Below are 14,990 nucleotides of genomic sequence, written 5' to 3'. Positions count from 1 at the left end.
CAGCAGCAGCAGCAGCAGCAGCAGCAGCAGCAGCAGCAGCAGCAGCATCTCATCATGGAAGCTCGAGTATGTCATGGTATGTCTCACACAGTATACCCTTTAATCCAAACATATTCATTTCAATGAGTCATTGGTCTGGTTCAAGTCCTCTGGCTTCTGCTATGCTATCAATACTGGATCCTCACCAGGATTCTGTTGGGCTGTGGCATGTGTGGGTGGGCGTATATCCTGTTGGGTTGAATTGTGGGTCTTGAGACTACCATCCCTAAGGGGCTGGGGCCTTGGCTCAGAGAGGCAGACGCACAGGAAGTTGACTGTGTTCTCTCCACAACACACTGGGCAGATGTCGGGCTGTGAGAAGCCACAGGACTCTGGTCCAGTGGTGAGGGAACACAGTCTGAGACTCCGCTGGGCTAGAGGTCATGAGTTGAGGGTCTCTGGGCCAAAAGGAGGCTGGGAACCCACTGGTCTCAAGCCCTTGGACTCTCAGGTTCTTCTGAGAGGGCTAGGAAAGACTGAGACAAGTTGTTGTTGTTGTTGGTGGTGCTGATGGGCAGCGGCAGTGAGGGGGTGTATGGGCTGTATCCACCCTCAGTGGTGATGAGACTCTTGGTTGCGTGACTTACTTGAGTTGGTGGCCTCTGTGGGTCATCAGCAGGATATTAGACTGCAGCTCTTTAGTTGAAGACCTTCTCCATGATTCCCAACGGCAGGCCCCAAAGAAGAGAGAGGTTATGGTCTCAGGTTATGGTCCTAAGATATTTATTGCCATGGCAGAAAATGGATGAAGCTCCATGTTCCCAGGGTGGGCCTGAGGTTAAATACCTTTTGCAAAGAGGAGGGTCTAGGAAAGAATGCTTAATTGGCTACACTCATTGGCTTTAGGTATCTCATGAATATGGAGGTCTGTTTTGAGGCTCTGAGGCCTGTAGTCACACCCTCTACCTAGACTGGTGGCCACAAACCTCTCTGTAGGAGGGGCTGTAGCTATGTGAAAGGAGCCAGAGGCCCAGGAGCAAGGCCAAACTTCTACTGTCCCTGGGGGGGGGGTCTCCAGGGTTCAAGGCCTGCTAGACCAGATACCCAGTTGCCTCTCACAGCCCACTACCCCACAGGATTCCTCTTGGATGTCCTGCGGTTGCCCTATGTCATGGAGATCCTGCAGCTTACTATATGTAATTACAGGAAGAGGAAAAGCAGCCCACATATTTGTTGTTGTTATTATTATTGTTATTAATTATTTATTTACTTTACATTCCTATTGCAGCTTCTACTCCCTTCTTCTTGCTTCCCTTCTTCCTACCTCTCTTCAAAAAATAGAGGCATCCCATGGATATCAACCAGCCTTGGCATATCAAGTTAATAAGATTAGATGCAGCACAGTTGTAGGAGAGGAATCCAAAGGCAGGCACTATATTCAGAGACACTCCATGTTCCTGCTTTAGGAGTCACAATGAAGACCCAGCTGCATAACTGTTATATATGTGCAGAGGGCCTAGGTCCATCACATTCGTGGTCTCTGGTTGGCAGTTCAGTCTTCATGATCCTCCTTGGGCCTAAGTTAGTTGATTCTGTAGTACTTTTTTGTGGTGTTCTTGACTCCACTGGCTCCCTCTCCCTCTTTCACAGGATTCTCAAAGCTCCACTTAATGTTCAGTTGCTGAGTGAAGCCTCTCTGATGACATTTATGCTAGGCTTCTGTCTACAAGTATAGCCGAATATCATTAATAGTGTCGGGGTGGTTCTCAAGCTGTGCCAGTCATTGATTGTCACTTACCTCAAATTCTGCTCTATTGTTTACCCCTGAACATTTTGTAGGCAGGACAAAATTGTAGGTCTAAGGTTTTGTGGTTGGATTGGTTTCCTGATCTTTCCATTGGAAATCTTGGTTCTGTCTCTGGTCTTTGGGCTATCCAGCCACTGGTTGCTGGCCCCAGGCGTAGGCTTCCTCTTATGGCATGGGTTACAAGCTGGACCTGTCATTTGTAATTTCTGTACCATCATTACCCCAGTACATCTTGTAGGCAGGACAATTGTAGGTCAAAGTTTATGTAGCTGGGTTGATGTCCCAACCCCTCTACTAGAAATCTTGTGTGAGGGACATCTTGGTTGTTTTCAGTTTCTGACTATTACAAATAAAGCGGCTCTGAACATAGTTGAAGAAATGTCCTTGTGAAATGGTGGAACATCTTTTGGGTATATGCCAAGGAGTGGTGTAGCTGGGTCTTGGGGCAGGACAACTACTTGCAATATTCAGAAAAACCACCAAATTTATTTCCAAGTGGTTGTACACGTTTTCACTCCCATCAGTAATACTTTGCATCCTCACCATCATGTGCTGTCTTGAGTTTTTGATCTTAGTCATTCTGAGGGGTTTAAAATGGAATCTCCAGTCATTTTGATTTACATTTGCTTGATTGCTAAGGATGTTGAACATTACTTTAAGTGCTTCTCAGCTATTAGCGATTCCTCTGTTGAGAAATCTTTGTTTAGTTCTGTACCCCAAATTTAGTTGGGTAATTTGGGTTGTTGGTGTCTATTATCTTGAGTTCTTCATATGTTTTGGATATTAGTCCTCTGTCAGATGTAGGGTTGGTGAAAATCTTTTCCCATTCTGTAGGCTGCCATTTTGTCTTTTTGGTGGTGTCCATTGATATAGAAGCTTTTCAGTTTACCTATTTATTGATTGTTGATCTTAGTACCTGAGCTGTTAGTGTTCTGTTCAGAAAGCTGTCCCTTGTGCTAATGCTTTTAAGTCTATTCCTCACTTTCTCTTCTATAAGATTTAGTGTATCCATCTTTTTGTTGAGGTCTTTGATCCTCTTGGACTTGAGTTTTGTTTAGGGTGATAGATATGGCTCTACTTGCATTCTTTTATGTACAGACATCTAGTTAGACCAGCACCTTCTGTTAAAGATGCTTTTGTTTTCCCACTCAATAGTTTTGCCAAAAATCTAATTTCCATAGATGTGTAGAATTACTTCTGGTTCTTTGCTTCAATTCCATTGATCAACCTGTCTGATTTTATGACAGTACAATTAGGCTTTTATTACTATTGCTTATAGTATAGCTTGAGATCAGGGATGGTGATACCTCCAGAAGTTCCTTGTATAGGACTCTTTTAGCTATACTGTTTTTATTTGGTTTTGTTTTCCCATAAGAAGCTGAGTATTGCTCTTTCAAACCCTGTAAAGAATTGTGTTGGTTTTGATGGGAATTATGTTGAATCTGTAGATTGATTTTGTCAGGATGGTCACTTTTACTATGTTAATCCTACTGATATATGAACACAGGAGATCTTTTCATCATCTGATATCTTCTTCAATTTCTTTCTTCAAAGATTTGAAATTCTTGTTAAACAGAACTTTCACTAGCTTGGTAAGAGTTACATGAAGACACTTTATATTATTTGTGGCTATTGTGTAGGGTCTTATTTCCCTAACTTCTTTCTCAGCCTGCTAATCATTTGTATATGGGAGGGCTACTGAATATTTTTGAGTTAATTTTATACCTAGCCACTTTGTCAGAAGGGTTTATCAGCTCTAGGAGTTCTTTAGTGGAATTTTTTTGGGGGTGGGGTTACTTAAGTATACTATAATACCATCTGCCAAAAGAGATACTTTGACTTATTCCTTGCCAATTTGTATCCCCTTGAACTTCATTGCTCTAGCTAAAACTTCAAGTACTACAGCTTTAGGGAGAGCCTCCACTCCAGTTGTTGGAGCCCCATGTGGAAACTGAGCTGCACTTCTGCTAAATATGTTCCAGAGTCCTCATTGAAGCCTCCATGTTTTCTTTGGTTGGTAGCTCAGTCTCTGAGAGCCCCAGAGGTCCAGGTTAGTTGACTGTGTTAGTCCTCCTGTGGGATTGCTATCCCTTTCAGGATCTTCAATCTTTCCCCAACTCTTCCGTAAGAGTCCCCAGCCTTATCCAATGTTTGACCGTGGGTACCTGCATCTCTTTTAGTCAACTACTGGGTAGAGGCTCTCAGAGGACAGTTATGCTAGGCTCCTGCCTACAAGCCCAACAGAGTATCGTTAGTAGTGTCATGCATTGGTACTTGCCCATGGGATGAGTCTCAAGGTGGCCCAATTACTGGTTGACGATTCCCTCAGTCTCTAGTCCATTGTTGAATTGAAATTTCTTTTAGACAGAACAAAGTTTGGCTAGAAAATTTTGGGGGTGGGTTTGTGTCCTTTTCCCTCCACTAGGGGTCCTGCCTGGCTACAGGAGGTGGCCCATCAGGTTCCATGTTCCCACCGTTAGATATCTTGGCTAAGGTCACCAGATTGACTCCTGGGAGCTTCCCCCATCTCAGTTCTCTGGGACTTCCTAAAGATTCCCCTCACTCCCACAACTGCAGATTTCCATTTATTCTCCTGGTTCTCTGGGTCTCTCTCTTGTCTCTCCATGCACCCAATCCTTCCCGACCCATTCCCCTCTTCCATCCACTTCCCTCTCTCCCTCTGCACCCTACTACTATTTTGTTCTCCCTTGTAAATGTGATTCAAACATCCCTGTTTAGGCCTTCCATCTTGTTTAACTTCTTTTGGTCTGTGGAGTGTATACCTGACTATGGTATCTGTTCCCAAATAGGGCTGCCTTGTTTGGCCTCAATGAGAGAGGATGTGCCTACCCTGGCAGAAACTTGATGTGCCAAGGTGGGGGAATACCCAAAAGGGGCCCTACTCACACAGAGGAGAAGGGGAAAGCAGATGGGGGAGGGTCTTTGGGAGAGGGGTACCAGGAGGAGTGGCAGCATTTAATGTAAATAAACAAATAAACAAATAAATAAATATATAAACAAATAAAACAATTGGGAGAAAACAAAAAAATAACAAAACAAAAAGCAAAAACCAAAACAAAAACAAATCTTCAAGTACTGTATTGAATAGTTGGGGAGAAAGTGGGCAGCCTTGTCTCTTATTTTTTGTGGAATTATTTTAAGTTTCTCTCCATTTAATTTGATGTTGGCTATTTGGCTTGCTGTATATTGCCTTTATTGTATTTAGGTATGTGTCTTGTATCCCTGATATCTTCAAGACTTTTATCATGAGAGGATGCTAGGTTTTCTCAAAAGCTTTTTCAGCATCTAATGAGATGGTCATGTGTTTTTTTTCTTTCAGTTTATATGGTGGATTAAGTTGATGAATTCTTGTATATTGAACCATCCCTGTAACTGTGATGAAGGCTATGTGATCATGGTGGATGATGTTTTTGATGTGTTCATGGGTTTGTGAATACTTTTAGTATTTTTGCATTGATATTCATAGGGAATATTGGCCTTAAATTCTTTCTTGATTGAGTTTGTGTGTGGTTTACACCTTAGCAGAACATGAAGCAGAGAGCAGACAAAAAGTGAGTCTTGGCTATAAAAACCTCAATCCCTAGCTCCAGTGACCCACTTTCTCCCTTAAGGCTCCACCTCCTAAAGATGTCAGAGTCTTCCAAAACAGCACCACCAAGCTTCAAATATATGAATGAGCCTATGGTGGATAGTTCACATTCAAACTGCAACACCATGTTTGTTCCTTCTTTTGTAGTTCCTGCTCTGAAGAAGCATCTGGAATATTTCTTTCTTTTTGGAATATTTGTTTAAACTAGGCCACTTTCTCCCATGAACATATCTGTAATTTAGAAATGGTTCTGGGAAAGGGAACACAGTCAACAAGAATCAGTAGCAAGTAAAGGTATATAACACATTGAAAAAGGGAGAAATCTGGTCTTTGATTTAGGCAGAAGTGGAAAATTGATTGTTCTTCTTCTCTTTCTCTCTCTCCCATTGTTGACATTTGAAAAATTGTGCATGCCTAATAGTTATGACTTCAGGAGTTTAGAGGGACAGCTGGGAAGCCATCACCACCAAGGTTATTAGCATATGCATCATCTCTCCAAATTGTTTTTATTATTATTTTTTTTTTTTGGTGTGGTAAGAACACTTGCTAAGGTTAACCCTCTAGCAATTTAGTGTATCAGATGATCCTAGATATGGACACTGTCTCCAGAATGTACCTCACTTACCTGAAACTTTATATCCATTTGACTATGATGAACCATATTTCTCCATTCTATGCCTAGCAGCCATGTTCTACTTGCTACATCCACATATTTGACTTTAAGATTCTATACAAGTAAGATCATGAAGTATTTGCCTTTTTGTGAGAGGCTTATTTCATTTAGCATAATATCTTTTCACTTTACTCATGTTATTGCAAACCACTAGATTCCCTCCTTTTAAAGATCTGAAAGAGAAAGAGGGGGTGAGGGAGGGATGAAGGGAGGAAGAGAGAGAGAGAGAGAGAGAGAGAGAGAGAGAGAGAGAGAGAGAGAGAATGTGTGTTTGTGTGAGACTTTTTGATCCTCTTATACATTAGCTATGTAGATTGTTTACTTTTAATATTCTTATTTTGAATAATGTGATGGTGCGCATGGGGTCAAGTATCTCTTTGAAATAATTTCTTTTTTTTCTTTTTGTATGTGTGCATGTGTGTACATGTACACGTGTGTACCATGGAATGTATGTGGGGTCAGAAGAAAACTGATCTTTCTTCTTACTATGTGGGTCCCAGGAATTGAATTCAAGTCATTAGGTGTGGTAGCAGGTACCTTTGTCTGCTAAACTAGCCAGCCAGCTTTCTGATACTGTTTTTGATTGCTTTTATATATACTCTGAAGTGCTGCTGCTGCTAATTTAGATTTCTGAGGAGCCTCCATATTAATTTCCATAATGGTTTTGTATCAAGGCTCCTGTCACTCCACGTCCTGCCTGGAAAGGGAGCTCTGGTTTTCCATTTTCCCATGGGTGTTAACAGTCTCTGTGATTGCTATTAAAATTAATTAGATGGAAAACATGTAAATCACTTAACATTCTGACATACACAAAGGAAATGCTTTATATGTGGAAGAATTCTAATAGCATTCTAAGATAGTATTTTGATTTAATGTAAACTATTTCTTAGAATGGGAATAATAGTGTGAAAGGGAAGAAGTAAGGTGGTAAGAATAAAAAATCAGTAGAAATAGAGTCAACTAATTCCAGAGCCGATATATTTGTTAGGCTCACAGAGTAGATATGCAGGGAAATGACAAGAAAAGAAATCCACAGGTTGGAACTGACTGCAAGAATGGGGTGAGGGAGAGGCAGTAGAGATATGATGAGGGAGACAAAAGCTTTCATCAAGTTTACACTAGCTAGTGTTGCTGTTAGCCACCCTATCTGTGAAAGCTCCTCCTCATGAAAATCATATTATAATTTGAAAGGTGATGTCCAAATGAGGAAATCTTAATCAGAAGTTGGGTCAAACCTGGTTTAATTATTTCCGCCCTGTATATATGACAAAGGCCTTGAACATGTAAGGCAAAACCCTAATGGACTGTTGTGGGAAATCTTCTGAGTTATAAACTGTAGAACTGTACTGAGGTTGTTGTTTGAGTTCCCTAGGTGATGTTGTCTTCTTTATCGACTTGCTGACTCCACTCAAGGTGTTAAATAGCACAGACTTCTGTAGCTTTCTATTCTATTTACTGGTGGTATTACTATTAATTAAAGAAACATGGAATGAAAAACAAACAAACAAACAAACAAACAAAAAAGAAAACTATTTTTCCTGGTGACTGGGAAGGCTAGGAGGGTTTAGGACAATCCCAGAGGGTTGTTCCTTAATGTTTTCTTATTATTCCCCCCCCCCCCGCCACTGCTTAAGAAGAATAAACAAGCAATAAAACAGAGAGCCAATAACCATTATTCTGTTTAATATCTTTGAATATATGCACACAAATGCACACATGTGCACATACTCATCTATAGTCATATATACTTGGCAACACAAAGTCTTTGGTAGGTACTATGCAAGGGAATATGAATCATGGTTTAGAATTTTGACTTATCTGGAGAACATAAGTATAGATTTGATTTCTATGGGAAATTTAATAAAGGGACAGAGTTTAGTCCTCACATTTTGGAAAGTGAGTGTCTCTGTCCCAAAGTCTCAGTCAAAAATTCATACTTGAATTATCTATAGAGTGGTAGAAGGTTTTGGAGTATTCAGTCGCTTCAGTCATTAAAGTTTCTAAAACTTTCATTGCAGAGGGCAGGGAGCTCCCGGCACTTTCTTGGATCCTCTTGAGGGGAAAAGCATTGGTGAGGGCAAGAGTTGGTCTTGCGAGATACTTAGGGTTGCTGTTTAATAATAAAATGTTTACTTATCTTAAGTCTAAGTCACTTTGCTACTGTAGGTGACTTGCCTGTGTTCCTTTGAGGCCAGAAACTGCAGTCTCTGGCATTTAGTACCTCAACACAGGGGATTAAGTAAGGGAATAATTGCTAGAGCCTTTTTCCTCTTGTCCCGATGCCTCTCATTTGTCAGGATAGGGGGAGGTTTGAACAATAAACTTCTACTGAATCAGGAGAAGAGTCATGCTTACAGAAGGAAAACTTTTACAGAAGCAATATGAATAAACTCACATAAATTCATATACAACTTCATACTTACACATTCATATATTTCCATTCAATCCAGTTGGGTTCAGCTACATACTTATCTCATAATTATATACTTACACATATATGTCCATACTTACATATGCATGTGGAACAAAAGACCAAGTGCCAATGCAGAAAGAACTCACATATTCTGGGTAAAAAATGAGTTCCAGTCTTGATTGCATAGAGAAAGAAATAGCTTCTACTGTTTTATTTCTAAATGAATTAAACCCAAGTTTGTAAGAAGAAAGCTTTGTCCTGTTTAATATGACTAAGCCTGCCTTGCTTTTAAAAAAGACCTGTTTTGTCCTATGGTAAGAAGAAGCCTGGGTGATCTTTCTGCTCGCTCTGAAGCTTCTTTTTCCCCCCCTTTCCCTCTGCACTCTGTATATTGGCCTCTTAATTTTTTAACTTGCCTTATAATTTCTAAGTTATTCTCCTTGTAATCTTGTTTTTTCCTCCTGGTCTTATGTGTCAATGATAACGTCATTACTCTCAATGCTTTTACTGCCAATGCCTTTACTCTCAATGCTATGCCATGTTCCCAATGTTATGCAATGTAATTGTTCCTATTCTTTTGTACCTTTTCTAGGAGAATAGATCACATGGTTTATCCAAGCATCCTCCCCCCTCCCCTTGTTTTTACAAAAGTTCATTAGAAGTTCAAACATAAATTCAAATCATAAATTGAATAAGAAGTTTACAACAGAGAATGTATACAAGCATATCCATTATGAGTAATTATCTGGCTAATCATTCATTATCTGTCAGTAGCTCAACAGGTTCATTGAAAGATAAAAGCCATAATTTTTATGACTAAATTATTAATGAAGTTTCATATAGGTAAACCCATCACTATTTTATCTTCTCTCCTTGCATTTATAGTAAATCCTTAGTTCTATTTTTACAATGTTTAGGTAATTGTTTTACAACCTTTTGGATTGTAGATGCCTGCTTGCTATCTCAGAAGTAATTAACTCATGACACTTGAATACCAAATTTAAATTTAAAACAGCATTCTCATTGCAGTTTTAACATTAGAAAAGACTTAATAGCAGTCCTTTTATAAAAGAACTTAATAATTACTAATATAATCTTATGAATTCTTACAGACTCATCATTAATAATTAAGAAAACATCTATTTGTTTATATAGCATCAGTACAAGACAGTACATCTTTTCTGTTCTGTAGAAATCTGCTCAAAAAGGTGGGCTAATGCCTCATGATTGTTATATATATTTAATAATAACAGGAAAAGCTTATTAAAGCAGGACTTTCCTCAGATGAAATCTCCTCTGTCTTGCCTAAAGAAGCTAATCTGTCATTAGCTTTGATTGTCCATGGTGGAACCATCTCTGGAAGATCACCTGCTAGTTTTTAGCTTCTCCTTGATGACTCCTGGCATTTCATTCTGATGAAGAGAGATAGATTTGTCTTTTTTGGCCTTTCTGGTCTGCAATCCCGATTCCCTACATTTCAACATGGCTGTTTTCTCTAAGAGATCAGCACCTTGACCTTCTTTCCTGCCCATCTTCCTACCTTATCACCATATTTTAGAAACATGTTTTATATTCACAAGCCTATCTTCTTAGGTCTAATTTACCAAGAGCATAGCAATACTGTTGAAATATAGCCACAGCCACAACATGAAGGCAAAGGACAAACTATCACTTCCCCAGCCTTAACTTATACGTTTTATTGCTATTTAACAAAAAACTAAAATAACTGGCAGGTCATTTATGCTCTGCTCATTTTAGTGTATGGATGTAAATCACCCAATAGTATATATGAGATATATAATACCTGGTGAAATCAGGAAAATTGACCTTACGGGATTCAGTGAATCTCTCCATGTTTTGATCCAGTTCTGATGCCTGCTTTTTGGTGTTTTTTATTTCTCTAATCAAATACTAGTTTTTCCCTGGGCCTGACATCCTTTGCTGTACTATTTTAGAAATCATACAGTGGGATGACCTAAAATTAGGGAAGGAAGTTAACTGAAATAAAGCTTGCCTGAACTGGGTGGCCAGCTTTCTGGAAACAATGCCTTGAAGTAGAAGACCAAGAAATGTTTTCATGTTCTGTTGGTCAGCTCTCAGGTACTATCATAAATACCTGACACAGTCAACTTATTAAGAGGAAGGTTTCTTTTGGCTCCCAGTTTTGGTGGCTGTAGTGTTTTGCTTTTCAGGTTTGTGATGATGGAGCACATAGTGGGAGCTTTTGGTTGAGAACTTATCTGGTGGTCAGGAAACAGAAAGAAAAGAGTAGAGTCTCCTAAGTGCCTCCAAAGAACTCAGTCAAGACTTCTCTGAAACTTTTTATCCCCTTCCAATAATGCTCACTGAGAGCTAAACCTTTAACACATGCCTTTTCTGGGACAGTTAAGCTCAAACTGGAATGTTCTGTGCTGGGTCTTACGTTGAAAAACTTCTATGGTCCCTACTGTCATGAATTAACAAAGGAAGCTGTGTCCTCATACTGTTCTTCCCAAGGTATAAGGGAGGAACTGAGAGTAAAGCAGGAGCAACAGAGATGCTTGGTGAGCACAGGGAACTGTGAATCTGTCTGCTGTAAATTAGAATGTGATGTTTTATCACCTTCCTGAGTAGCCAGTTCTCCTCCATTGCTTCATTTCTAGCAGATGAGTCAAGGAAAGAGCTAGAAGCTGGAAAGCTTGTGTCTCCTCCTCTTGTAATTTTAGAAAGTTAAATCACAGGTGAGTCACCTTTGAAGTCTGTTAATGTGTTTATATCAATGTTATTTACATACAAAAATAACTTCCTTACAGGGTGAGTGTATTGAACTAATAACTAATGAATCTATTCACCCAGCCAGATTCTGCACATTCTTCTCCAGGGTCTAGCCAGATAAGCATACCTGATCTTCCCCTCCACAAACTCTCCCTAACCCTCAGATATACTCCACAATTCAACTTGATCCAGGATGCATGTTTTTCACATTAGCCACTGTCTTGTGTCCACCTGATTTGATTTCACCGGAGCCATTTGCAACCTCTAGGCACAACCCACCATACATCTTATCTTCTTCCCCAGCCTGTTCTGTTTGTACAGAAGTAATAAAAACGTCTATATGCATTGATTGCATCACAAAATCAAACAATATGAAAGAGAAAAACAGTATATCCCTTTCAAAACATCAATTCTGTGGAACTGCTTGCCAAAGAATATGAAAAATATGGAACACAGTGAAAAGATCAAATCATTGAATTATAAGTATAGGTGAGAGTGAGTAATACCAAGTTAATGACATAGACAATATCTTCAATAGGCTCATGGAAGAAAAATGTTTCCAAACTAAGGAAAGACAAACAATGCATGTAGATACAAGAAACGTGTACAAAAACAAATAGACAAGACCAAAAAAAAATCCCTATGGCATATAGTAATTAAAACACTAATTATAGGAAAAAAAAGGAAAGGAAAGGAAAGGAAAGGAAAGGAAAGGAAAGGAAAGGAAAGGAAAGGAAAGGAAAGGAAAGGAAAGGAAAGGAAAAAAAGTGCTCAGAAAGCTTTGAGAGAAAAACATGTAAGTCATATAAAAAGGAAAAACACGTCAGAATAAGAGCTGATTTCTTAATGGAAACTTTGAAGAGCCTAGAACAATGCATTTCAAGTCCTAAAGGACTGGTGTACCCAATTTCATTCATATATATGTATCTCCGTCCCACTTTTTCCAATAGAGAGGCCATCTAGACATAAAATAAAGAGAGAAAAAAACAGAGTTAAATAAATTTGCAAATTAAATGGACTTAGCAGATATCTATAGAACATCCCACCTAAACACCAAAGAATACAAACTCTTCTCAGCAGCAGATATATCAAACCCTGGAACACAGAACAAATTTTTATAAATTCAAGATTGAAATAACTCTGTATATTCTATCTGACATTTTTGCAATAACATAAAATCAACAGCAAACAAATCTCTAGCAAATATATAAACTTGTGGAGACTAAATAGCTTCTTAATGAATGAGAAATGAATCAAAGAAGAAACCAAAAAGAAATATAACATTTCTTAGAACTCAATGAAAATTAAAATATAGCACAAGAATCCTTTGGGGCACACTGAAAGTAGTCCCATGAGAGAAATTGATAGCTATAGTTCTTATATTAAAACATCAGAAAGAGCACAATTAAATGCTTTAATGATGGAACTGAAACATTTTGGGAAAAACAAACAAACAAACAAAAAACAAGAAACCAAACTCAAACCCAATCAATGGCATGAAATGATAAAAATCAGAGCAGAAATGATTGAAATTGAAACACATAAAACAGTATAAAGAATAAACGAATCCAAGAGTTGGTTCTTTGAGAAAATAAACAAAATTGACAGACTCTTGGCACAACTAACCAAAAGAAACAAGAAGTTTAAATTAATAGAATCAGAAACAAATGGGGAACCATAACAACAGACACCAAAGAAATCCAGAGTACTTTAAGGGACTACTTTAAAAATCTTTACTTCATTAAGTCAGAAAATTTAAAAAAAAGAAATGGTTGAATTTTTAGATTCAGCAAAACCAGCAACATTAAACCAGAAGTAAACCACTTTAAATAGACCTATAGTAAATGAGGAGATTGAAACAGAAATAAAAGTCTTCTAACAGAAAAAAAATCTATGTGATTTGCAGCAAAATCAGTTTTCAAAGACCTACAGCCAATCTTTCTTTTATTAGTCAAGAAAAAAGCAGCAGACATATTTCCAAACTCCTATGAAGCCAGAATCACTCTAATACCAAAAGCAAACAAGGAAATGCAGAGAAACAAAGAAATAAAACTATAGGCCAATATGTATCCCTAATGAACAGCTGAAAAATACTCAATAGAATACTTGCAAACAGACATACATAAAAAAGTTTGTCCAACATAGCCAAGTTGACATTATCAATGAAATGAACCCCACACCCAAGTCAGTTTTACTGTGCTGCCCAGGTAAAGTATGGGACCTGCTCTTCAGAATGCTGTAGCTAGCAAGGGGCTGGGTCAATATTCTTAAAAGTACACAAGCATACAGAGAAAGAGATCATGGACACATTCCCATTTATAATAATTTCAAATAAAATTTACCTAGGGATAAGCCTAACCAAAGAGGTGAAAGAACTTTATAATAGAATTTAAAATTCCGAAGAAAGAGATAGAGAAAGACACACAAACACACACACACACACACACACACACACACACACACACACACACAAATGTAAAGACCTTCTCTGCTCATAGACTAGTAATATTAATAGTGTGAAAATGATCATTTTCATAAAAAATCATTCATAGATTCTATGTAATTCTAACCAAAATCCCTATCTAATTCTTTATGGAATATAAAATTACTGTAAAATTCATATGGAACCAGAAAAGTTCCTGGAGAGCCAAAAAGAACAATGATAAAACAATTATGATTTTAGAGATCAACATAAATTAGAGACCTAGTAATAGAAAAAAATATGGTACAGGCACAAAACCAGACATATAGACCAACAGAACAAAAGCAAAGACACAAACATGAGTACATGTAATTTTGGCCATTTAATATGGATGGTTACTTGTAGAAGTATGAAATTGGACCTGTATCTATCACTATGCACACAAACTAACTACAAATGAATTAAAGACCTAAATGTGAAACCTGAAATCCTCAATCTGTTAGGAAAACAGGCAGTGTAGGAAAGGACTATCATATGAGAAGAGTACTTTGAGGAAGTGCCTAGATCAGAGTAGTCTATAAGCATGTCTCTTGGGGACTGTGTTGATAACTATTTGATGCAAGTGGGTCCAGTTGACTACGGGTGTCATCAGTACTTGGCAGGTGGTCCTGTGCTATATAAGAAAGCTAGGTAAGCATGAGCTTGCAAACAGCGCTAGAGTCCAGTGTTCCTATACAGTTCTGTGTTCAGGTACCTGATGTGGGTTCTTACCTGACTTCCCTCACTAATGGACTGTGACCTGGAAATATTAGATGAAATAAATTCTTTCCTGCTCTAAGTTGCTTTTGGTTAAGTCTAGTTTTCTAGAATCCCGTCTTGTGTTATATTCTTTATCCCAAGTATTGTTTCTTATACAGAACTTAGCTCAAGCTGATAGGATAATCTAAACTGAAATTAATTTATTCTCTTCTGGTATGAATCACAGACTGAATTATTTATGTGAGGATAATTTCAAAATCTGTATTTTGCACCTTCCTGACAAAATTAGAACTACAGTTTGTGAACGGCGCAGGGAAGGGAAATCTCTTCCAAATTAGATCTTCCTGCATGTTTGCCTGTGGAAACTAGGCACTATTTTGTCTTTTCAGCTTTTTGAAAAATAAAGTTAATTTTAGATTTACAGAAAAAAATTTACAAAGATAGGACCAAGAGTTGATATATGCCCCACACCAGTTTCCTCTGTTCTATTTGTATTTTGGTAAGTTTGTCACATTTAGTAAATGAATATATTAAATATTAGCCAAAGTTTATGCTCTGTCCAGGTTTCTTCTG

This window comes from Grammomys surdaster, unplaced genomic scaffold (assembly GCF_004785775.1).
Source record: "Grammomys surdaster isolate TR1022 unplaced genomic scaffold, NIH_TR_1.0 125685, whole genome shotgun sequence".
NCBI classification, from domain to species: domain Eukaryota; kingdom Metazoa; phylum Chordata; class Mammalia; order Rodentia; family Muridae; genus Grammomys; species Grammomys surdaster.
Note: the sequence above shows the minus strand (reverse complement) of the source record.